Below are 26,049 nucleotides of genomic sequence, written 5' to 3' on the forward strand. Positions count from 1 at the left end.
ACTCTGTTAAGTTTGTGTGGGGAAAGCATTGGGCCACATGGGGGCCTAGTAAACATAAAGTGTTGAATTCCTGCTATGCCAGACTTGTCAAGCTTAGGGCTGCATGCACATGCTGGATGACCGCAAAACGTAATTCTTTTCAGTCTGTGGACAATTTCTGTGCTGCCTTCATAAAAATGTTTAGTCAGACAACACAATGTGCTTCATGTGGTAACATATAAGTCACTTAAAGGGATAGTTCGCCTAAAATAAAAATTCTGACATTTACTCACCCTCATGTTGTTCAAAACCTGTATGAGTTTCTTTCATCTGTTGAACACAAAATATATTTTGAAGAATGTTGGTAACCTGACAGTTGACAGTAGCCATTGACTTCCTTTAGCTACTATGGAAGGCAATGGCTACCGTCAAGGGCGTAGATTTGGTTTGAACATTGGGGGGGTTGAAAAATTATTCAGCATATTTTTCATGTGATCATGGTATAAATATTGGGGGGGTTGTAATGCATAGATTTAAATATTGGGGGGGTTATCTCCCCCCTAACCCCCCCACAAACTACGCCCCTGGCTACCGTTAAATGTTTGATAACCCATATTCTTCAAAATATCTTATTTTGTGTTCAACATGAGGGTGAGTAAATGCTTACAGAATTTTCATTTTTGTGTGAACTATCTCTTTAAAGTTACAATATGTAAATTTTGGCGCTCTAGCGGTTGATAAACAAAACTGCAGGCGTCTGGCGGAAGAACATCATAGCCGGAGCTACTTCTCTCTGTTGATATGACGATTCACGCAGGTACTGTGGTCCTCCGCGGCGATTGGCGTCCTGCTCGGTCTAAATTAATCCGAATATAAATATTTATTTTAGGCCTATCGTAGTGGGAATCAGGATGACAAAACAGTTTTTGTAACAAATTTTGAACAAAATAGCGTAGCCTACCTTCAATGTGACTGGATCTACCTGGATAAAATAGGTAACACCAACGGTCATTTCAAGTGTCAAAACAGGGTTTATACGCGTAAGTTATATAGCTATGTAATTATATTATATATATTATTTATATATATATATTAATTTATATATATAAATATGAATTCCTCACGTTTATACGTCACATTCAGTAGTCCGTTGCCCTTTGGGCTAAAGTCAACAGACAAGAGGCTCTTAACACCCGTGACCGTAGGGAATTCTTAGGAAAACAAGGGACCTTGAGAGTTCAAAAGGAGGCGATGATGGGTTTATTTTTACACACTTGGAGGAGTGGACGGTCACCATAACCAGAAGCAAACAGGAAGATGGATGCTGTCCTCCCCTGCAGACAGCGATTACATGGAAATCTTTCTCTCACACACAAGGAGCCAAACTGCATGATGAATCTGGAAGGTTTGTGATTGTTTACATGAACATGTTCTATTATGAGACACTGATTTTATGTCAGAAAATATATATAGGCTACATTTCTTTTTTTATATATATACACTAGGCTTACAAAAAAAAAAAAAAAAAAATCTGTCCTCATTTAATGACTCTCATGTTGTTCCAAACTTGTAAAACTTCCTTTCTTCCTATGAAGAAAAAATATTTTGTGTTTCACATTTGACACTTATGCCCACAGATGTACAAAAATGATAGCAATCAACCTAGAGACAAATGAAGACCTCTTAACATTTCAATACTCTCTCCTTGATGGCAATGAGATTAAGTTGAAAACAAATGTTTCTTAAATATCAATAAAGACATAATAATGTTCCAAACTGTGCTCAGATTGACCAAAGTGTGCTATTTAAAGTCAGAAATCTCAATATTAACTCAAATATTTATCGAATTCTTCCACGACTGCAAGCTAAAGCTATGGTAATGTGATGCGATCCCTAGTGAAAAAAGTAGGCCTACACTTTTAAAAAGATCATTTATTACGGAAATAATATACTTTAAAATAATATACTTAATTATGAACTGAATGTAATGTTTTCGGACACTTTATTGCATGTTTAATTTTTAATTTTAAATGCAATTAGTATGCCCACGTCAGTACATCTTACGTATATAATGTGTAATTTTAAAATTACTTTGAATAAAGTGTACTGCTGAATGTACTAACAAGCATTTATAGTAAACAAAAATGTAAGTTAATTTCTATTGAAAAACATGTCATGTATTTAAACATATTTGTAATGACATTTTTATATTGATGAAGTTGCAATTCATTTAAAATGTAATATTAAATAACACACTACGGTTAAAATTATTTAAGTGCTTTAGTATGTTAGTCCTTAAATCATGACAAAATATTATTACAAAATGATTTAAAAAGGACTTTTAACTAAAACTTTCAATTTTACATTACATTACAAAGCGCCCTTTTTAAAAATGTACTTAAGTGTGTTAAGAAACTCTCTTTAAGTAGTACACTAATTTAATTAGCTTTAATTTCATTAATATATTATTTGCAAGTACATTTAAAAAAAAAATTTTAAAATTAAGCACACTTCTTTTTCACAAGCGATGCTATTCACCTTGGCTTTATAGCTCTATCTTACTGTATGTCGCATTTGTGTATTTGTGTTTCTTCTAAGTAGTTTTAGGCAAAACATCGGAGTCAAAATTGATGCTTAAGTGAAACATGACTCCATTAAGTCTTCTGAGCCATGAAAGAGAAACCTCTGAGCAATAAAATGTTCCTCTGGGGATTCTCAATGTTGTCTCTCTAGTGAATATCTGTGGTTCAGAACACAGGATGGTGTGTAAACAGCTGATGTGTGTGATGTGGACTCAGGTGCTCCTGTGACTGACACGGTAGAGTGAGCCTGAGAGGGACACACACACACACACACACACACACACCGACAAGTACATTGCATATACACTGCTGAGACGAGAAAGCAAGAAGCCCGGTGTCAGATGATGTGTACAGTCAGCCTGGCACCTGTGTGTGTGTGTGTGTATATGTGTGTGTGTGTGTGTGTGTGTGTGTTACCATACAGTGGCAGTTCCACACCAGCACCTTTTATCCCAGGAAAGTATGCATATCACTGCCTCCTACTCTGTCAAAAGGACATGCTCATGTAGCAGTCTGCACTAAACATGCAAGTGCACACACACAGAGAGAGAGAGAGAGAGAGAGAGAGAGAGAGAGAGAGAGAGAGAGAGAGAGAGAGAGAGCGAGAGAGAGAGACTCTGTGACCCTTAGCAGCAGATGCAGATAACACATCTGAAATTTTGTGAACATTAAGGTCAGAGGTCAATGACTAACATGCAGGTCGGGTAAGTGTACAAATGTACATTTATACAGGTGCACACACCCATATATAATGTATATAATGAAGTCTATCTATCTATCTATCTATCTATCTATCTATCTATCTATCTGTCTGTCTGTCTGTCTGTCTGTCTATCTAAGTCATTTTTAAATATCAAATTCAGACCTTAAGGTAACATTTGAACTTTTTACAGTTCTTGAACACTACCACAAACAAGCTTTAAAAAACAACAACTAATGACTGAAGCTGAAACGTTTAGTAACATTTTTCTAAATTGAACCATACATGTAGTACAGACTCATAAAATCACCCAAATGCTATAATTCTTAAATCACAGTTAATTAGAAAACTGGTTTCTGGTAAAACTGGTTTCTAATTAATGCACTTTTTTTTCCAAAATCATACACATTTTCAATTATATCCATACAGAAGTTAATCAATTCATAATAATTTATGATCACAATTTTGATCACATATTAATCTATTCAAATGACATTATTAAATGTTATTCAAAGTATTAGTGCGCCTTTATTTTAATTGACTGCATACTGTAAATTTACATTTATTTTATTACCGTACACAAGTTTTAGTCAATGCTGAAATAATGCATTCTGACTGTAATTAAATGAAGGATGATGAAATATAAAGACTGAGATTGACATATGGAAATCTCTGCTTGTAGCCTATATTTAAAAATGTTGTCATTTAAAAAACGTACGCTTAAAAGATGGTCCTCAAGTGACAATAAAAAATAATTAAAACAAATCGATGTATATTCATGAATACATAGAAAACAAAACTGTCGAATTCCATGACTACAGACACACAAGCAAACAGAAACAGACAAAAGTCACACGTGTGTTTACATAAATGCATGTAGACATGAATATTTGAATCGTGTAACTTTCTTATCGACAGCTGCAATAATAAATTAAATCAAGCTGGCGTTTTTTTATGCGCTGCAGCGCGACCCTTTCGTGCACTACCAAAAAAGTTCATTGTCTGGGGGTAAAGACAAACAAGACCCGAAAAAAGACACGAGGAAGCTCATCTACATTCCAAAAAAATATGAAATCAAACAAGGATTTTGGCAAAACAAATATCTAAAAAAAAAAAAAAAAAAAAAAAGTTAACATTATGGAGCTGCCGTCGTTCTACTTTTAGAACAATCGACACAATCTGATTATTACACAGATTTCAAGACAACAGACTGCAGTGTTGAACCAGAGCTCCTGTGTGCAGTCACAAGAGCTGCCTCTTATCCATCTATCTAATTATTCCCTCAGAAACCAGAAATTTGAAGATACTAAAGACAGTCCCTATCTGTCATGAAGCAGCATTGATCTCATTGAGAGCAAAATGTGGGTGTTGAGGGAGCCCAATATAACTCATGCCATTAAATTCCAGCTTGCCGTTATTCGCCAACAGAATTGACAGATTTTCCGCAGACATTTCTTTTAATCTTCAACGCTTGTTCAAGAAGAGGGGAAAACACACAGTGTGTGCTTTACCTTTCTTATATGGTATTTGTGAGGAGGTTAGCAGAACTGCTATTGAAGTGTCAAGACAGGAAAAAAAAAGAAAGAAAAGCAGCGCACAACACTTGTTGATTATCAACTGTCAAAATGTAGGAGAAAACATTGTTACTTTCCTTATACGGAACAGAAAACGCTCCCCTCAAATGCTCTGATTGAATGTTATGGTACTGTATAGTATCCTCTCAGCTTATTGCAGCAATTTTACTGCTGACAACACATAATATTGTTATACAGTTTGAGTGTTAATGTTGTGAGGTGTAAACAAAAATTAGCTTCCTTTTGATATTATTTTGACACTAGCAAGATTACTGTAAAAGAGTTGCTGCCTTAAATTTTTAAGTACAATTAACTTGGATGTTTAAGTCATTTCAACTTAAATTACATTAAACTGACTTTTTTTAAAAAATTAGTTGGATCTTGTATGACATATAAAAAAGTTGAAAATTGCTTAACTTATTTTGATGAGTTAAAGCAATGTAAAAACATATGTTGTCATAACTTATTGATCATATGATTTTTTTTACAGTGTAGATATGCTGAGGTGGTTATCATGTTGTAACTAATGTTTGTTCATAATGTTTGTTCATTAGTTTTGATGATAAGATTAGACATTATATGATCATTCAATGGTAAAACTAGTTGTTTTAGAGCCAGACATTTATAAAATAAAATAAAATTAGAAAGGAAAATAAATAAAAGTAAATTAGGAATGAGATCAGTGATAATGTCATTTGCTCTTCGAGTATGATGATATAAATTATATATATATATGTGTGTATATATGATCATATATATATATATATATATATATATATATATATATATATATATATATATATATATATATATATATATATGATCATATATAATATATATATATATATATATATATATACATATATATATATATATATATATATATATATATGATCATATATATATATATATATATATGATCATATATATATATATGTATATGTTGAGGAGAGTTACTTTTAAAATTAATGTTACAATATTGTGTTATTCCCTAAAAAAAAGTAACTAATTGTGTTAGTTACTTTTCATGGAGAGTAATGTGTTACTTTTTCTCACCTGGGCTGGACTATAGCTTGTTTGTTTTTTGATAACAAAAATATATATTATATTTGGCAAATGTAAAGGCCCTTTCATACCAAAAGTGAAATGAATAAGCCTCAAACTGAAGGAAATGCAAAATCATACCTGTACAGTAGAGGGCGCAGCTCACATGAACCTTCTGCTGTGCTGCCGTTCTGGATTGAAGAGGAATAGGACACACTCTTACTTTAGCAATAAAGAAAGAAAAAAAAAACACAAATGTGATGTTCATCTAAGTAATTTTTGCTTATTTGTATGGTTAAATTAGATCAGCGAAGGTCAGAAGCAAAGGCATTGGTTAATAAAGTGAGATTAAATACATAAAGTATGTGTGTTATTTAACATATTTAATTATGCCTAGTATGCATAATATTCTGAGTTTGCATTTCACTGTTTTTTTTTTTTCTTCATTGAGGAATACTGAATCTGTTTAATAGCATAATTTTATTCAACAGCTCAGGTAAAGTTAATGGTACGAGCCATTTCAGGGGTGGCCAAAATTACGATTTAAAATCAGTCAGAGATAGAAACGTATCTTCACATTTACTGGTAAATTGTCATATTATGGGTAGACTACTTTCTTTGATCATGTTTCTACAGTGTCAGTATTTAAAGGGGTGGTTGATTATGATTTCACTTTTCTAACTTTAGTTAGTGTGTAATGTTGCTGTTTGAGCATAAACAACATCTGCAAAGTTACAACGCTCAAAGTTCAAAGCAAAGGGAGATATTTGCTTTTAAAGAAATCGTTTTTTAAGGACTACAACAAACGACTGGTAGGGACTACACGACATTCCTCCCGGGTAAGTGACATCACCAACTCTAGAATTTACATAAACACGATTTATAGATTATCATGACAGAATATGCTAATCACTAAAAGATACATCAGCAATATAAATTCATCAACTAACCATTCAGAAATGTCCTGTTGCATTCTACATGTTGTCACTTCTTCTTGAGTCTCTCCATCATTGTCTGACTCCGGTTTGAACATAAAAGGCTAACAGTTTTTGAAATTTTCAGTGCATGTCTGTGTGAGGTAAAAGGACACAAGCTGTTGAAGCTCCGCCCTCTGTGCCGGGAGCAGCAGCTCATTTGCATTTAAAGGGACAGACACAAAAAAGGTGCGTTTTTGCTCACCCTCAAAAAGTGACAATTTTAACATGCTATATAAAGGTATTTTGAGCTAAAACTTTGCATACACACTCTGGGGACATCAAAGACTTATTTTACATCCTGTGAAAGGGGCATTATATCACCCCTTTAAGATCTGAATTCTAATAAATGTTCTGCTTGTATTTAACCCAACACAAAACTTAGATTGTAACAGTAGAACAGATCTAAATTGAATAGAATAAAATTAAATTAAATGAAGTTTGGAGATTAAAATGGATGTGTAGGTCAACTGAAACAACATAAAATAGTGGTGAAGTGAAACTTGAATAGAAGTGAGGTGAAACAGCAAAAAATTTAAACAGAGTGAAGTGAAACATACAGAATAGAACTGGACAGAATAGGCGTCAAATGAAACTTACATAAATGAAATAAGAATAGAATATTAGTTAATTGAAACAGAACAGAATAAAAGAGCAGTGAAGCATAATTTACAGAATACACTAAATTAGAATAGAAATGTGGTGACATGAAAGTGAACATAGGACATTGAAGTGAAACTTGCAAAATGGAATAACATTGAAGTGCAACTTACAGAATAGAACTGAAGTGAAACAGAAAATAAGGTTTTGAACTGAAGCAGAACAGAATAAAATAGAAGGGAAAAGATTAGAATAGAAGTTAGGTAATGTAAAACTGAATATTAAAACTTAAAAATATATAATAGATCAGTGGTAAAGTGCAACAATAAAATAGAAGTGGCGTTAACCTTTCTATGAGAATGGATCACAATAGCATAAGTGCAGGTAAAACTTATAACATTGAATAACACTGAAAATAGAAGTGTGGTGAAATGCAGAGAAACAGAATAGAATATTAGTGAACTGAAAAAAACTCCAAGAAAATAGAAGTTTGGTGAAATGTATATAAGAGAATACATTATAATAGAAGTGAGGTGAAACTTGCACTATAGAATCAAATTGAAGTGAAACTTACAGAATAGAACTAAAGTGAAACAGTAGAATGGTGAACTGAACAAAAAAAAGTGGTGAAATACAAGAGAATACATTGCAATAGAAGTGAGGTGAAAACTGCAATATAGAATAAAATTGAAGTGGAACATAGGCTACAGAATAGAACTTAAGTGAAACAGAACAGAATATTAGTGAACTGAAACAAATCAGATTAAGCATAGAGGAGTGTAGTGAAATTTACATTGTAGAGAATAGATGAGGTGACGTGAAACAGAATACTGAAACCTTCAGAAAATAAAAGATAGAACAATTGTGAAGTACAACAGAACAACATAGAAGTGATGTGAACCTTCAGTGAAGAATAGAGCAGAATAGACTTAGAAACGCATCTTTCTGCATAGCCTTACTTTACTCTTGTCTCTGTGAATGTTAAAGTTATTGGCCTGTGTGAAGTTCCCCGCCCTCTCTTTCGATCATGCTGGGATGCGTGTGTAACTTTCACAGGTCTGGAATGGCGTGTTAAGGAGCGCGCACACGCACACACTGACGCGAACACAACACACATCACTCTCTATAGTCGCGCGCGAACAGCTCGCGTTGGTGTTGCGGCGTCGCGCAGGAACTCAACAGGAGCCCGACCTTGACAGTCTGGGACACCATCCTCATCCTCCTCATCCTCATCGGCGCGAGTTCCAGTTCATCGCGCGTGAAACTCAGCTGGCACTTCCTGGTAAGAGTTTAACATCATTCCCTCCTGTCAACTTCAAAAACTGATAGTCACTTTTCCGTGTTTATTGTCACTCAACAATTACATTTTGATTCGGTGAGGCAATGTGTATGCGTTAAATGTTATACGAGGTTATAACAGAAAAGGCTGAGGAAAAGTTGACCGAACTTTGGGCTAGTTTGAGTTAGCGCGCTAGGCTAACGCTGCTGTGGCAGTAATTTACCCGAGACAAACTTTCAGATGATTTGAATTAACACTAAAACGTTTTTTATCCACTCAGACATTCACTCACCCTGTTTTGAAAGTTAGTTTGGAGCTGTTTTTAAGAGTGTTGGTTGTGTTTCTAGCAGTGACATGGCACGGTTAGTTAGAGCATTGTGGCTAAGCTAACGTCTGTCAACGTGACACATGCAGTAGAAATGTTGAGAGAAATTCACTCCTAATTTCTCTAACATTGACCAAATAACCTTAAAACCAAATAGCAAAGGTATTTAATGCTCTGTGCCTCTTGAGAAGTCATAACTAAGCGTTTTATGTGAGTGTGAGGGATTTCTTACTTTGGCAACACTTTCCAGCTGTTGACAGCAAAGCGTTGTTACTTGTTTTGTGTTCATGATGAACCTCCTTCATAATGTTCACAATGATACGAGTGAATCAGGGGATAAGTTTATTATCACGTCTTTTGGTCACTAATATTTTTAGTAGGCCTCTGTTAGAAGATATTAGAAGTTCATGCAGTGTATTACCTCATAAATCCAGTGAAATTACTGTGGAGTCAGGGTTTGTCAGAATGACGCTGAACAATGAATCAGCACAAAATGTTAAATAGTGTTTATGCAAACTTTGAAATATAGTGCTTCTTGGCTTGTTATATCAAATATCAAATATTCATTCACTCACCCTCATGTCTTTCCAAACCCATGTTATGTTTCTGTGGAAAACAACATCTGATATTAGAATGACAGATTGAGGCACCTTTCAACTTGCATTGTATGATAGATGATGCAATGAAAGTGAGTTTCACAGAAGAAAGGATTTCATACTGGATGTAGCTAGCAATATGAATGTAAATAATGACAATTTTCAGTTTTGCAAAATATGAAGTGAACATTAAATAATTTTAACCTGTTAACTGTCAGTGTCCCTCTAGTTTTTTCCCCTTATCAAATATTTAATATATAAATAATCGTCATATATTAGGCATCTGATCTGTCGAAAGCTTAAACACTCAAAAGTCATCATGTGAAAATCGTTTAGAAAGAAATGGTACTTAATAACTTTTTAGTGGGTTCCTCCCCCAAGTGGGCGGCGTCATGTTTCAAATTTGTACAAAATTTACTACACTATTTTATAATCTCATCTTTTTTAAAATATTGACAAAATTTATATTGTTGCAGTGGTCTGAGACTCAAGGTTCCATATTTGGCACAGAGAGAAGTGACACTTCTATTTCTATTTTGTGATAGAAGTGAAATTTTGAGAGAAATGTAGGCTATTATCTAATATGTGACCCTGGATCACAAAACCAGTCATAAGTCGCACGGGTATATTTGTGGCAATAGCCAACAATACATTGTATGGGGCAAAATGATCGATTTTTCTTTTATGCCAAAAATCATTAGGATATTAAGTAAAGATCGTGATAAGATATTTAGTAAATTTCCTACCGTAAATATATAAAACATTTATTTTTGTGAGTGAATGCTGTACAATCGTGAACATAAATGAAAAACTTTAAAGGCGATTTTCTCAATGTTTCGTTTTTTTTGCACCCTCAGATTCCAGATTTTCAAATAGTTATATCTCTGCCAAATATTGTCATATCCTAAAAAAAAAACATACATCAATGGAAAACTTATTTATTCAGCTTTCAGATGATGTATAAATCTCAATTTCAAATAAATGACCCATGTGACTGGTTTTGTGGTCCAGGGTCACATATGATGGGAAAATGAGGTGAATAGAATTGTTTTATAAATGTAATTAACTGAAATGTGGAGTGTGTAAATGAGGCCATTGTGACGAGTTACAAGATGATTGACAGGCCAGTTTATGGTGACAGGAAGATATCCAACAATGGGGTTTGTTAAAGACGCAGTTATGACATCTTCTGCTATACACTCAAAAGTGTACTTTTAAAGTAAAAAAAAAAAAAGTAAAAGAGTACTTTTGGGGCGTAGGTATAAGTAGGGGAATTATTTTATGCCAGGCAGTAAATCGTATGATATTTGGCTGATATTAGCATCAACCTCAAACATCAGAGTGAGCCGATTTACAGAAATGTGACCTATTTCTTGTGTCAGTTTTGCATTGTAACTCAATTGGTCTTAACTTCCTTTAAAAATGTGTATTAAAATATCTTCAATTTAATTTCTGTATTAAAAAAAATTGGTGTAATTGTGTAAAATATTTATTAATTTAATTCAATCTAATCAATTTTATGTCTGTCTCATTTGACTTCTTTAAGTACATTTTTTTTAAATGTATCATTAAATCATTCACTCAACACTCTAGATATTGTATTGGCCACTGAAAAACACATTTTGGTCAAATGCTAAATGGGACATTTACAGACTTTTTTAAAAGTATTTTAAGATTTGAATCACCATTGAAGTTGAGGAGATTTGAATTTATTTTAGAGTACTATATCATTTAGTTGACCCTCATATTTGTCCTTGTATACATTTTTTTTATTGTCATTACCAGCAAGTAATCATGACTTGTATTTTAGGCTGATCTGGCACAATTTGAGTTCTTTTCGCAAGACAGGAATGTTTGTGAAATTCTTTTTCGCCTCTCTCGTTGCTTTAGATTTCCTCAGGAAATGAACTCTTCATAGCATAATTACACGATGCATATGCCACTGTAAACACAGTAATGGAGACGCTGACAGCATGCGTTTGTCACAAAATACGAGAAAAGCCGTAATAAATATGCACTGTGATCCAAAATAACATCCTCTGTCTTTTCGTACGGGTCGCTATCGGCATTTCTCACCGCAAACGACATTTAATGTTTCACACAGGATGACATGGAGAGAAGGCAAGAGGCCGTGTGTTTTGAAAGCCTGTCTCTCTTAATACGCAATACCCGAGTGTTGCAAATAGCCGGGCACGCCAGCCTGGCATACTAACACTCATCAGCTTTCCGCTGAGTTTGTTCGGCCCAAGGGCTGTCGAGGTCTGTGGCTGGAGTGAGACGTAACACCCCCTCGTTCTGGGATCTTCCGCGACAGGACCCTGCTCTCTGCATTCAATCAGTCAGGGAAACAAACAGTCGGCTCGAAGGCTGCAGGAGGAAGCTGTGGTCGCTTTTTTTTGTTTTTCAGAAGTCATGCCAAGTTGGAACTCGGAAACTTTTGGCGGTGCCTTTGCAGGGCATTGAATAACAAAAAAAACTTTACGCGTGCCTGAAGCCAAGCCTGGAAGCTCGTGGGGCGTTTGAACTGCTCTGGAAGGTCTTGAGAAGTGGGCCGGTTCCCGGGCCTCTACGCGAGCAGGCATTGGTGGGGGGCCGAGGGGGCGTAAACTGAGGGCAAGTGCCACCATACTGCGAATCCGGGCGAGTGGCCAGCATCGTTGACAGTTTAACAGTGAATATTTTACAGCACAGCATACTGCATGCTGTAAACAGGGGTGAGCTACATAAAGGCTGTTTATCGTACTTGGGAAGCCTTGAAAAAAACAGCATCTTTAAGCCCCGTATTAGAATAAAGCAGATGGCTTGGGCCAGTGCGGCTCGGGAAAAAGCCGGAGATGAAAGCAGGCCAGTTTCTTTGAACAAGGAGTCTGTCACGTTACTATCTCCAGGTCTCTGGGTCAAACCGTGCGCTGAGCCATGCTTTTTTCACTCTGGCTTCGGCCAAAAATATCCCAGGGAATCTCATTGATATTGATGTTTTGATGTTGCAAGCATTTTCTCTGGTTGTTAACAGGCCAAGCGCGTTTTTAAATGCACGCTTATGATATTCAAAGTGTTTTTTTAACTGTCATTTGTCATGAGCATTCGTCGACCATTAAAAGTACAACAGCAGTAGGAACACAAGACTATTACTGGTGGATTTGGGTAGACCTTAATTATTTTATTTTCTAAAACATGAACATTATTGATCCAAGATCAGCTTTAAGGACTGGCATTTTGGCAGAACTGTGGCTCCTTTTAAGCAACCAATTTGGATTGTGATTTATGAAGAAAAGTTAGCATTTATTCAGCAATCATTTCCAACTTGATCAGTAAAGTCAACGGGTTTGCTGTGCTGTCTTGTGCTTTTTAAAATGCAGTTATTAGCTAATAAACCTCCATATATTTATATGATTTATTTGTAGTCAGTAGGGCTGTGTATGTGAAAACAGATTTTTCCAATTTGATTCAGATTCTCAAGCTCCAGTTTGTTTTAGGTTTGATTCAGGTTCAGTTTTGGAGTATAGACCTTATGCGCCAGAGAAACAAGGGCGCCGCCATCTTTAGAATATTGTCTTTGAACTTCCGTTTTTGCGGTCGCTCTGTATATTTCTATGGCATTGCTGTCCAGGAGTAATTAGTTTTTGAAGTGGATTTACTTAATGTAAAGTTAACGAAAGTTATCATGAGGATTGTAATGTTTAAAGCAGATGTCTTAACAAATGTCAGTAGACCGGGAAGATTTTAAAACGAGCCGTTCATTCATAAATACGCCAGATCGCTGTGAAAATACAGACCGGAAGTCAAAAGACAACGAGCGCAGCGCTGAAAAGGGGCGGGGCTACATAAGGTCTATAGAGTGGTGCAGGTATGACATCCCTTTGTAGGCCAAAATGCGGAAGCAAATTAGCATTTTAGCACTTCCGATTCCATCGTCCCAAAGTCAATGGGTTTTTGATTAAATAAAGTCTGTGGTGAACACAAGCTCAAGACACTTTCACGTTTTATTCTACGGCATAAAACATATCAGTATTACCCCGCTTGTGTGGTTTTTTTTTTAAAGCTGTTATGTGTCTTGAAAAAGGCAACCGTGGTGTAGTTCGTTTAAACTTTATAGCCTACCTTTAGCTTTCTACTTGTGACTGCATTTAGGCTTCAAAATTGTAGTCATCTGTGAAAATCATCTTGGACAAAACGTGCAAGTATCATAAACTTTTGTTGATCACAGAGCTTGTTTTTTTTTGCGATAATCCAAACGCCAATGGGAAAATCCTATTGGGTTTTTGTCGAGGGATTCAGTGTGATGCTAACTGCCGACTCGCCTTCGCTTTGCTGAGGGCGCTGTTTCTCACACGTGCAAAGAGAGAGAGAGCCTACATATAAACAACATTCTTTGTTGTTTTCCTGTCAAAATAAAGTTCATTTGGAATTATTCAGCTTAAGAACAAGCAGAAGACATGCTGGTTTCTCCGGTAGTGGGCGGAACTAATGCGCAAACGTCAATCTCATTGGCTGGCTCATCGCTCATCTTTTTATATATATATATAAACAGTATATCAGTCTGGCGAGTAAACAAAAAAATGTACTAGCCAATTTACTACAATTCTGTGCATAGAGGGTTGGTAAAAATCACTGAGAAGGGGCATAAGACTTCAGTACTGAGCAATGCAAGCCCTACAATCTTTGTACAACTACAGCGTTTTTCCCCGGCACCCTTATCTCTCATGAAAAGGGCAGATCCTTTGCGCCCCATTAAAGATTCACCAAAGACATTCTCTTTAAGTTCTGCTCTGTGTTCTGAGAAAGAAGCACTGCTAGTAGATAGTGGTATGAGATGGTTTGAGTTTTACAGATGTTTTTTCATGAAAGGGGTGAAGGGCAATTGATGAATAAGCATAGAAGGGATTCATAGAAAGGGAAGTCCCTATGGTAGATGGGGTGGAGAAGAGACCTCTCAGGGTTTCTGTGAGCTCCTCACTGCATGAACGGCCAGCATCAATAAACGGCCCCACTGAGCGCCCCTTGGTAACTTCCGTTCAACCTTCCTGCACTATGTCTGAACCTTGTTTTTTTTTCTCTGTTTGCGCTTTTAATTGCCACCAGTTGATTAGTATGGTTGACTTTTTTTATCTATATTATTTGGCATATATTGTAACATGACTTCCTTCGGTGCTCTAAGCGATGTCACACGTTTTTTTAGGCCAAAACTTTTTTTGACACATACAGCAAACATCTCCTCACTATCTGCTAGCTGCCTGTCCCCTGAACACACTGGTCTCTGCAGACAGCCCAGGCTCCACAAATGGCAAGAAAAACAAACTGGCCCAGCCTGGACCACAAAACATAACAAACAGTGTTCCAGCCAATAACTGACAAGAATGATTTGGGGGTGCACATGAAGGGGAGTGGAGGAGAGAGAAGCATGAAGAGGGAAGTTAGCTAGAGGAGAGATGTCCTAGACAACGAAAACGACTAATGTTAAAAATGTATATTCTTTTGATATGGACGACACACGACCAAAGAGACGACGTTCCGATAACCAAATAACAAAGAATAGGGAGAAGGAACGCACAAAGTCCCGAATTTACATCGGAAAAGCGTTCAAAAGGTGGCGAGAACTCCGCCAGCAGAAGGGCTTCCAATCCGACATTCAGTTACTCTGTTTTTGCTGGAGTCTGGACAGGTGGGTAAATCCAGTTTGGTTTTCTAAATGGTTCATGACTGTTTCAGGAAGCACAGAAGGGAGGGGGAGGGGACGAGATGAGGAGGAGGGAGGGTAGAGCTAGCCTCCGTTTTGTTTGACAATACTTTGAACGTCAACAAGAAGTGACTTCACCCAACATCGCTTAGAGCAGCTTTAAAACAAATTAGTAGACTAGTTGTTCAATCGACCTACCAAGCAGTTGATTTTGAAAACATGTAATTTTGCTAATTCCTTGTGTTGAACAGTACATTTTTATGTGGACTGAACTTTTTAATTAATACTTTGTAGTATTGAATGAAATGTTGCTCAAATATTTATTAAAATAGTAAACTTTTTATGTAGATTGATTTTTTTATATATATATATAGAATGAACTATTACACAAAAATATTGTTAAATGTTTTTTTTTGCACATCCCTAATTTTGACACGGTTTTTATAATACATTTTAGATGTCACATCTCTTTGCATGGCCAAGGTGTTGAAATAGTTAATTGGCATGTATCATTACGCCTTGCAGAAAAACACAAAATGTTTCTTTCCTCGACTGAATTGTGATGTTGACGAACTGTCAAAGGCCGCAGAAGAAAACGTGTTATGATATGCGTCCGATTATTGCATCATGAATATTCCAGAGAAATGAAGCATGATCAACATCTGTTGTTTTGGTTCTGCATGATACAGAGCATAACGGTAATAATGTATCGTGCGTTCAGTGATTGCTGGGACGCCGCTGAAATCGTTGTCAAACTTTTAGCTGAGAAGAAAGGGCCCAGGAGCGAGAGATGGAGGGATATTCACTGTAGGCTTCTGTTAGCATGATTGCAGCTGGTGGCCTTGACCTCTGGCTGCGGCAAATAAAAGGAATTTAGGCCCGAAGTGGAAGTTGTCACATCCCGTCGCGGTCAGAGGTTAGCTGGAGAACTTTGTGGTCAGTGACATGGCTTAGTCCTCATTAGACCACGTGACATGGGATCCGCCGCACGTAGGGTCACGGGTATAGCCAGGGGTCTTCAGGCCACAAATAACAAGCAGTTGTATCATGCAAGAAAACATTTGTTGGCTGTGAAACATTAGCCTTGATGTCTTCTGAATACATAGCCACACTCAAATAAATCCTTATAACTGTAACACATTTTTATTTAGACTAAGCTTTTTTTAATTGACATTTTTATGATTAAAATATAGCATGTATTGGGAAAATATTTAGTTTTGATGTAGATTGAATTTTTTTTGTATTGAAATCATGTATTTCACACAGTTTATTGGGTAAAATAGTAAATTATTATTTGGATTGAATTTGATACTTTTTCATGTCTTAGTTAAAATAGTTATTTTGTATAGACTTAACTCAATTTAAATCAACTTTTTATTAAATGAAATATGACACACACACATGTATGAAATATTGCACACAAATATTAGATAAAACAGTACATATTTATTGAACATTTTGTTTTGCACACATTTTGTTTAAAATAATTAATTATCGTTTGATTGAAACTGATGTAATTGTTATTTTGTAGTATTTAATGAAATATCACACAAATATTTCGTGAAATAGTAATTTCTTATTTGCTTATTTTTCATTGATACTTAGGGTTAAATGAAATATAAGTATGCTTATCAGCATTTGTTTTCCACTGAACTTATTTCCACTGAATTGCAGTGTATTCTGGGAAGAGAATACATGCAGTGCTTCCTTAGAACTGGGGCTAAATGAGGTATCTCATTTGGTATCACCTTTTAGATCAGAGCTTTTGTGTTTCTTTGAAAATAGCTTTTTTTTTTTTTTTTTTTATTCTGTTTTTCACTACACTTAAAAAACCAAAAAACAAGTGCCTGCAGGTGCATGCGATCTTGCTGAGATCTATCAGATTAATATCTCTTATGCTCTGCTTTCTTTAGAAGTCAATCAGGAAGTAACATTGATTCACTTGACAACTCGTTGAATCTTTAAAGAAAGATCTTCTATCAAATGATTTTTTTGTAATGTGAGTTTGAAGAGTTTGTCTATGGGCTGTTCTTGACTTTGGCACATTCAGATCAACCTGTTTGACCAGATATAAGGTTGTCATGTAAAATACATAATCATTGTTTATTGTAGAGTGAAACGTCTTTGTGTTAAGAAGTGCTGTATATCATCTATTTTATGTTTCTCGGTCGAATGACTTTATTAATGTTTGTGTCACTGAATGGTAATTTAATGTAGTGTATTTAAGAGTTCATTGAACATTGCTATGACAACTGGTAAAAAAAATGTGGCATTTTCTGTGGTAAATGTGGCAGTTGTTTTCTTTCCCTCCAAGATAAACCTCATATTTAGGTGGTTTATTAATGTTGAGTGACTATTTCAGAAACACTTCAGAATTTAACACTTCACGTCAGGCTGTTTGTTGGTTATACACAAGAAATATTACATATGAAATTATATTTTATTTATATTAGCAGTATAGATAGATAGATAGATAGATAGATAGATAGATTCCAATTCAATAAATTCCGATTCAATAAAATCATTGAATTTAATTAAAAAGTCTATTATTAAAGGAACACTATGTAGCTTTTCAACCTTCATAATATATTTCCAAGACCCTTGTGATGGTACATCGACTTACAATAGGTTGAATGACACGTCTGCCATAGCCTGACGGGGTCTGTATTGCTTTTACTGGCACTACGTAACTTCGGGGTTTGGGTAGTAACCCGAGCACAAAAAGAACTACAAAATTCGACTGCTTTACGGCATACGTCACTTCCCCCACCACTTTGTCAAATTTGGACGCGAGAGGCCAACCAGCGTTTGTTTTCGGCTTTCGTGCGTATGTTTTTGTCATGGGCTGTTTACACCTGGCCACTTCATGAGTTTTCTCAGATCGGATAGCTATCCGATCGTGAAAAGACCAGGTGTAAATGCCCTCCGAAACGCATTCAAGACGGATTTGAATCCGATCGCTCAAACCACTTCAGGAGGAGGTCTGTGCCGCATTCCAGACGAAACTGGACAAGTCTAAATGCATCTGGTTGTTGAAACCACATATGTAAATTGTACTCCTCCCAAAAATGCTAAAAAAAATAAAATAAAAAAATGTGTGAGAGCGTGTTATAGGCTATATGTAATAGACATATATGACGACGCTACTGGAACACACATCACCGCAGATGAGCAACTGAGCATATTCATCAAGACAACGTGCAAACTATCACAAATCAAAGTGAAAGTAAGTCGCAGATGCTTAACACACAATCATCATCATTAAAAGTAAAGAAGTGATCTTACCAGGGCTGTTGCCGCTCTCTCTTATTGCGTTCTTTGATTTTGAAATTTTAGCTGATGATCAATAAAATGCAGTTCATATCTGTTGCTTTCGGTGACGTGTACTCCATTAAATCTGCATACAGCACGGGAATTGAAGATCGGATTTAAATCCGTTTCGCAAAAACACATTTATGTGACCAGGTGTAAATGGAATCGTTTTGATAAATCAGATAGCTATCCGATCTGAGAAAACGCATGAAGTGGCCAGTAAATAAATCTCTTATTTGTAAACTTGTTTGCGTTCTATGTTGTATGTTGTTGCGCTTGCTTGTAGTATGTCATTTTTTTACATGCTGTTCATTCATCCATTGCTGATAATTAGACCAGTCCAATAATTTACACATATGTCTAGCTAGCTTTCGTTTATCAGAGCTGTTAACAGACTTACTAACAAACACTCGTTTCTCTTACGTGTTTTTTGCGTTATGTTTTATTGCCTAGCTTGCCTCACGAACTAGTTTGCCAGCTGAACTCAGGTGTAGTGAGGTGTATTTATCACGTAAGTTAGTCCTGAGGGATATCAGACGACGCTGTTGACGTTGATTCTTGCGATTATCATGAGAACAGTTTTCAATATCTCACATAATTATCAGGACATAAATAAGCCTAACGTAGAGGTTGTAAATAGTGTAAACGAGCACAATTTGCAAACTATTATGATAAATTGCAATAATCATGTCTTCGGAGTCTATCTGTGCCTGTTCCATGCCCGACGCAGGTACCGGTGTACAGGGTGGGAGGTGGAGGGGTATTTACGACAGTGCAATTTCTACACAGTGTGCCTTTAATACAATTATATACAAAAAATAGAAAATTAGTAATTATCGTTTTCGGTTTTCGGCCAAGTACATCCAGAATTTTCGGTTTCGACCCAGAATTTTTCATTTCAGTGCATCCCTAATATTAGGGCTGGGACGATACACCTATCTCCCGATTCGATACTATCACGATACTTGGGTGCCGATTATGATATGTATTGTGTGTGTGTTTTTTTTGTTTTTTTTTAAGAATTGTGATTCTACAAGCATTGCGATTCGATATTGCAATTTTTATTTTAACACTAGACCATCGGGAAAAGTTAAATCATACACTTATACAGACTGTACATTATGTATAAGATGAGTCATATTTACAAAAACAAATCATCACATCTTTCTGACTTTTATTTCAGAAGCATCATACAATAATACATTCTCTTGAATAAACGATTCAATAACAAATATATTTTTTAAATCACTTGTTGCCACCTAGTGGCGAAACAATGTAATTGATAAATGTGTTATTTTAAGTACCAAGTTTCTATCAGAAGCTGATTTTGATTGCTATCGTAGACATCAGTGTTCATAATTTGAACTTTAAACTTTTATCCAAGTACTTCTATGATAATTGTAACCATTGCATAACAGAAATAATGATACTATGAGTTTGAAAAGACTGTTTGTGAAGCTGTTTCATGAAAACTCTCTGCGGGTCAGCGGCAGCGCCAGCACCAACACAGCGATATGATTTTGTCAAAGTTTAGCCTAAATAGACAGATGAATTGAAAGATTGCGTGGGTGTTTGAATCGAGATCACAGTCTTTTAAAGATGAATCGTGCAGCTCTATTGTCTTATCTCTCCCTCAGCATATGAGTAGCACGAGGGCTTTTCAGTGCGTTCAGTCTCACGTCTCTTCCACGCGTCCACTTGGAATATTACGTCGCTCAACACTCACACATTTCATCATCTGTTAGAACGAAAGTGGCTAACTTCTGTCAACCTCATCTCAAGCAATTGAATATCGATTCTGGAAGAAAAAAATTTATTTTAGAATCGTAAAAAAAGTTGAATCGATTTTTCTCCCCCAGCCCTACCGAATATATAACTGTTTACCTGTTTTTAATTTACATGTAAATGAAAATGTTGCCCTAAAATCATTGTAGACAACAGATATAAAAAAATAAAATAAACATTCAAATCCTCTCATTAACTATAAGAGGTCTGAATGTTTTCAGTGCATTTGGATAAAATGTTTATTCCTCATCTTGTGTTATTCAAATCGGTCATCTTTGCGCAGACAACAGGCTAGTCAAGTTACCTCTAATGGATTATTTGCATCACTTTAGGACTCCCTTCAGCACGCTCAAGCTCTGCACATCAAACAGCGTTTGGGGAGCTGCGCGCTCCTGCAGGGTAATTAACTGTTCCCTCTCAGACCCTCCACTATAAAACACCTGCAGGCTTGACGGCACACTCACAAAAGCCCGAGCCCAGAACTGATTCATCAAACTGGCCCTCGAGAAGACGCACACAAAAGGCAGCAGGCCGAGGTGGCCCGTGTCTATTCCTGCCCTGCCAGCTCCTCCGAGCCACGTCCTTTTGACTCAAGCGTACGTGAAGTGGATCATTACACCTGCACGCACTCCAGCCTCCTACGCCGCATCCAGCGTTTGTGTGTGCGGTGATTGAAGGAGGCCGACTTGGAAGAGATACAAACGCTCGCACGCCGTTACTGTAGCGGGTTTCTGACCCCAAAGCAGAGTGGTAGCGCTCTCAAAAGCGCGCTCCTCCGAGACTTGCCGTAAAATAGAGTCGGGCGTTAAAGGCAAAGGCCTGCGCACTACTTTGTGTGTGGGTATAAATCAAAGCCGGCCCTCACATGCAGAGGCCATTTGTGCTGTGCTATTTACTTCCGCTGAGAAATAATCATTACCCTATAAAATGTGAAAGTGAAAAATGTAAAGGAGGCCTATAAATAGGCGACGAGCAGGAATATGGATGGCCGGGCCAGACTCCCTCAAGACCACAAGACTTGGTTCCTTATGGAAATGCAATCGTTGTAGGGTACAAGAAAACAGCCCATTAGATGAACTAGTGGGGTGCGGCATTTGTAGATTTGCAGGATATTATACAGTTAGGCTGCATTTGTTGCTTTACATAAAGCTTCTTGAATGTTTATTGAGATTAATGAAATTCTTTGTAATATTTGAACATTAATACAGCAGTGTGTTGAGCATATGGTGCAACATATGCATTTGTTTAAGGGTCAATTAATACTGACACTGATTAAATCCTGCATAATTAATAAATAAATATATATATTTTTTTCTTTTTTCTTTCTGTGATTAATCACAATTAAAATGACTTACATTTTTATACGTTTTTAATACATTTTACTATATAATAATTTCACTGTTTATCTCCAAATTAATGTAGAGACAACTTAAAGACAATATATTTTAAATACTTTAATGGCATCTTTTATGAATGAAGGCCAGTATCACCGATACTAATACAGCTACTGATGTCTCGTGAAAATGATCCCACCCCCCCCCCCCCCCCCCCCAATTATAAACACTAATTATAGCCATTCAACATTGCAGTGTAATTGAAAGCTATAAAAAATTTTTTTACATTTTATTTGGCTTAAAAAATATAACAATACTTAATTTAAGGGAACTTCAAACAATCCTCTCATAAACCCATAATAAATGTCATTTACCTGTGCCAGGCTCCATGAATTATAAATTAAATATAGATTAATCCTTATGAAAGATACAAAAGTTCTTTAGTCAATAGCAGTGTATATAGTGTATGTGTGTAAAAAAAAAAAATATATATATATATATATTATATAACACATTATTCTTTAATTGAACAGTGTTAAATATCTTAATTGTCCAGTTAGTCAGATAGTAGATCAAAAGTGCTCTTTGACAAGTTAAAATTCATAAATGGCATCGTTAAATAGCTGCAAAATCAACAGGACCATATCCTGAAACTTCAAACATGTCTTGAGCTTCTCCATGGCGACTTGTACTTCTATGCTCATGTTTCTTTTCGGCACTGATTAAAATAAATGTGCAAATGTCGGTCCTTTTTAATTTCCAACTATTCCATCATTAATGATCAGCCTCACTGTCATAAAAAGGATTCTTATAATCATAGCCACTGCTTTTACTATATTCACAGGCTCAAAGCGGCCTTTCATGTGCTCTTCATACCATGCTCTTCTACTGTTGGCTTTCCTTCCCTTCATGCACTTTTGAATTCATCTGCGTATGATCTGGTCTGCGTGAACACCTGTGAGGAAAGGCTAATTTAGGTCCAGAACCAGTTAACATCCAGACTCCTTGATCCAACCCTCCAACCCTTTCTTCTTACTTCTTTCTTTTTCGTGCATGAAAAAGTAGCCAAGAAACGGGGAATAAAGGACATACAGGGCAGCCTGCCATCACATGATCACTTAAGTTGCCCTGTTGTGCTTGCTAGGCTACCGATGGGTTCAGTTATGTCCACTATTATTATTCTGGACATGGGAACAATGGATGAATCTATTCTTTGATTAACTTTTCCTGCTTCGAAGAAAGAAGTATGCAGTCCATGCACACTTGTTGGAAATGTGATATAAAATCACTTCAGCCTCCAGGAGTTGATGCCTTGTAAAATTGCCAATTACTCATAATTTCCACATAACTGAAGGCTGCATTGATTCATGATGGACACCCACGCACAATAAAGACTTCTAGCTTGTTCTCTTTTAGCATTTAAGGACAGGGTTAGGAGTGTTAGAAAAGTTAACTGATATAAAGCAACATATTTTAATGTTGCTTGCTCATAAATGTAATAATGAATAATGTTAATGTGCAAAATGTATAGCCTAGATTAAATCTATAATAATTTCTAGACTTGCAATGCCAGCAAGATAACTCTAATTTAATTTTTGTCCTTTTTGGTGAATTATTTTCATTGAACAATATGGAAAATTATGAAAGGGATTGGATTTTTATGGCCCATTTTTTTCCTATTTCTGTTTATTCAAAATTTGTTGTAAAATTGTAATACATTTCTGTCACAACTTCAAGTTCAACTAAACTTTCTCCTGTGCCTGAGTGTGTGCAGTAGACGAAAGTATGCTGTGTGTTGTTCACACAACTTCATGAATGAACTCCGTGACATTATTCTGGAGTTTTCCCTCTACTCCGAATCGCTAAACTCTGTCAACACAACTCGCTACGTAGTCCATATCTTCACCCAGAGACGCAAAGAAAGAGATGCAGCGTTGGCTAACCCAGTTACAGCAGCATTGCGATGTTCATCACAGTGCCGGATAACCTTCCAATACGACCATAAATGTGTTTTGCATTTGATGTAAGTAGATTAAAACAGTGGCTGGTAACATGCCTACTGTATCTGACTTGTTCATTTGTATAATGGTGGTAAAAGTAACCTCTCTTCTTAGCGAATAATCAGAATAATGAAAATTGCATTTAAACTGGAGTGAAGAGGTTTGCTCGTGTCATGTAAACATCTTACTGAGATTAAGTCATTATCGTTGCTCATGCAAACGTAGTCAATGTTGGATTCAAGCTTAATTTTCTGGCACCATGTCTCCATACCTCTAACCACCAAGCCACAGCTCTAACTATCTTTGTTATGTTAGTTATAAGACATTTTTTGCATTCAATAAGTTTAACGGAGTGAGTGAAGAAACAGATCAAAGTGTGAAGTCTTTCTATGCAACTATGCAGCAAAACTGCCGCTTACGTTCTTAGTCAGCTCCCAGGCCTCTATTTCAAGTAGGTTGCCTACTGTCATCATAGCATGTAATGGCCCTTTTTGTCATGCTAAGCTATGTATAGCTTCTTAGTTGTTGGCCTCTTTTCAGTATGTTAATTTTACAAGCAATGCAGCTGTGTAAACCACGTGGACACCGTAAATAGCCAGTGGAAAAAGCACAGATGAATGTTTCTCTAGGCAGTTGGGTGTTGTCGAAATGTGTTGCGTGCGTGTTTATACAGTCATCTCCAGAGCATGCGACTCCTGTAATCATTCTTGTTTGGGTGCTTTTGTGCTGATATCATGTGGCATTTTTAATTGATTCTGTTAATGAGGGTGTTGGCAAAGGGCTGCGGATGGAAACCGCTGATGCCCTTAAGTCATTTTGACACGGGATAGGTCAATCAGAGAAGCTTTGCTGCCAGCCTCAATCTGTACTGCTTGAAACTGAAGTAGAGCTAACCAACAATGAGAGCAACCCATCCCGTGCTGACACTGGCAAATGCCAGACAGACTCTGTACCAAAGGGGCGAAATTATATACACCTGTCACCTGCAGAGGGGGTTATCGGCCATGAAACTCCATCCATCCATCCATCCATCCATCCATCCATCCATCCATCCATCCATCCATCCATCCATCCATCCATCCATCCATCCATCCATCCATCCATCCATCCATCCATCCATCCATCCATCCATCCTTTCTTTTTATAGTTTTTAGTGTTTTATTTTAATATTGATTATTTTAACATTTTTAGTGATATCAATACAACAATTAAAACATTAAGTCCTTTTGTTTTAAAATAATTTTGTTGTAAAAGCATTATAATATAATTATTTTCATTTTATCGTACAATACATTTCTTTATCCTCCCCTGAAATGTCACATTTATAAACAGCATTTAATGTTCACTTTAAAACTCAACTGTGCCTGTGTGATTGCATTTGATTTGTCATTCTGATCTATGGAATTGCGTAAAATACACTGAACAATTTATAAACGCAACACTTTTGTTTTTGCCCCCATTTTTCATGAGCTGAACTCATTTTGAAGATCATTTTCTATGTACACAAAAGGCCTATTTCTCTGAAATATTGTTCACAAATCTGTCTAAATCTGTGTTAGTGAGCACTTCTCCTTTGCCGAGATAATCCATTCACCTCACAGGTGAGGCATAACAAGATGCTGATTAGACAGCATGATTATTGCACAGGTGTGCCTTAGGCTGGCCACAATAAAAGGCAACTCTAAAATGTGCAGTTTGTTATTTTGTTCAGTGTAGTTAAACAAAAAAATCATAATAAAAGGGAGATGATAGGCTACATTGCCAACAGGAGCGTCCATTGACGACTGTTTCAAACTGCTAATTGGTGCCCAGAATTATTCACTTTAATCACATTCTGAAGTTTTGTAAAGGAAGAACTTAGTCAGAGTGTGTTACATAAGTACCCTTTTTTTGGGAGCTCGGGTGTTTCATTAATTTAAAAACGTACTCTTCCAATACTAATTACATACTCGTAGAGAGGCTGTTTAAATGTGTGGCTTTAATGACTAGTTTCTTCCCCAGAGAAAATGCGTCACGCAAGCAGTTTCTACAATCCTTAATGTGGAGACAAATTTAGCTAAACTGCAAAAATGGCTAACAGAAACAAATTTTTCGGTGGCAACAAACCCTGTCCTGCTCGCACTGCCACTCAAATCTCAGACGCGGGGTTGGTGCTTAATTAGTGTTATTAACCTTCAACAAACCGGGCTGATTTTATTTTGCCATGGTGACAGCTTCAGCTCCATTTCTCCGTTCACCGGTATGAGGTATTTTAATTGGCTCGAGCTCCTCGATCCACTCAGCCCTGA

The 26,049-nt window shown here is 36.4% G+C and overlaps 1 protein-coding gene across 2 annotated transcripts in view; it reads left to right on the forward strand.

Moving 5' to 3' along the window:
- The first annotated feature begins 8,467 nt into the window (after window positions 1–8,467).
- Window positions 8,468–26,049, forward strand: part of nek7 (NIMA-related kinase 7) — a 65,212-nt gene continuing 47,630 nt past the window's right edge. Inside the window, exon 1 of one of the 2 annotated variants that reach the window (XM_084117702.1) lies at window positions 8,468–8,735. The gene's annotated coding sequence lies outside the window, so the exon portion shown is untranslated. Of the gene's footprint in view, window positions 8,736–12,229; window positions 12,368–26,049 lie in introns of those variants that run through there. The other variant, XM_084117703.1, reaches the window with a different exon arrangement.

This window comes from Abramis brama (assembly GCF_963993115.1).
Source record: "Abramis brama genome assembly, chromosome: 6".
In the NCBI taxonomy this organism is placed as follows: domain Eukaryota; kingdom Metazoa; phylum Chordata; class Actinopteri; order Cypriniformes; family Leuciscidae; genus Abramis; species Abramis brama.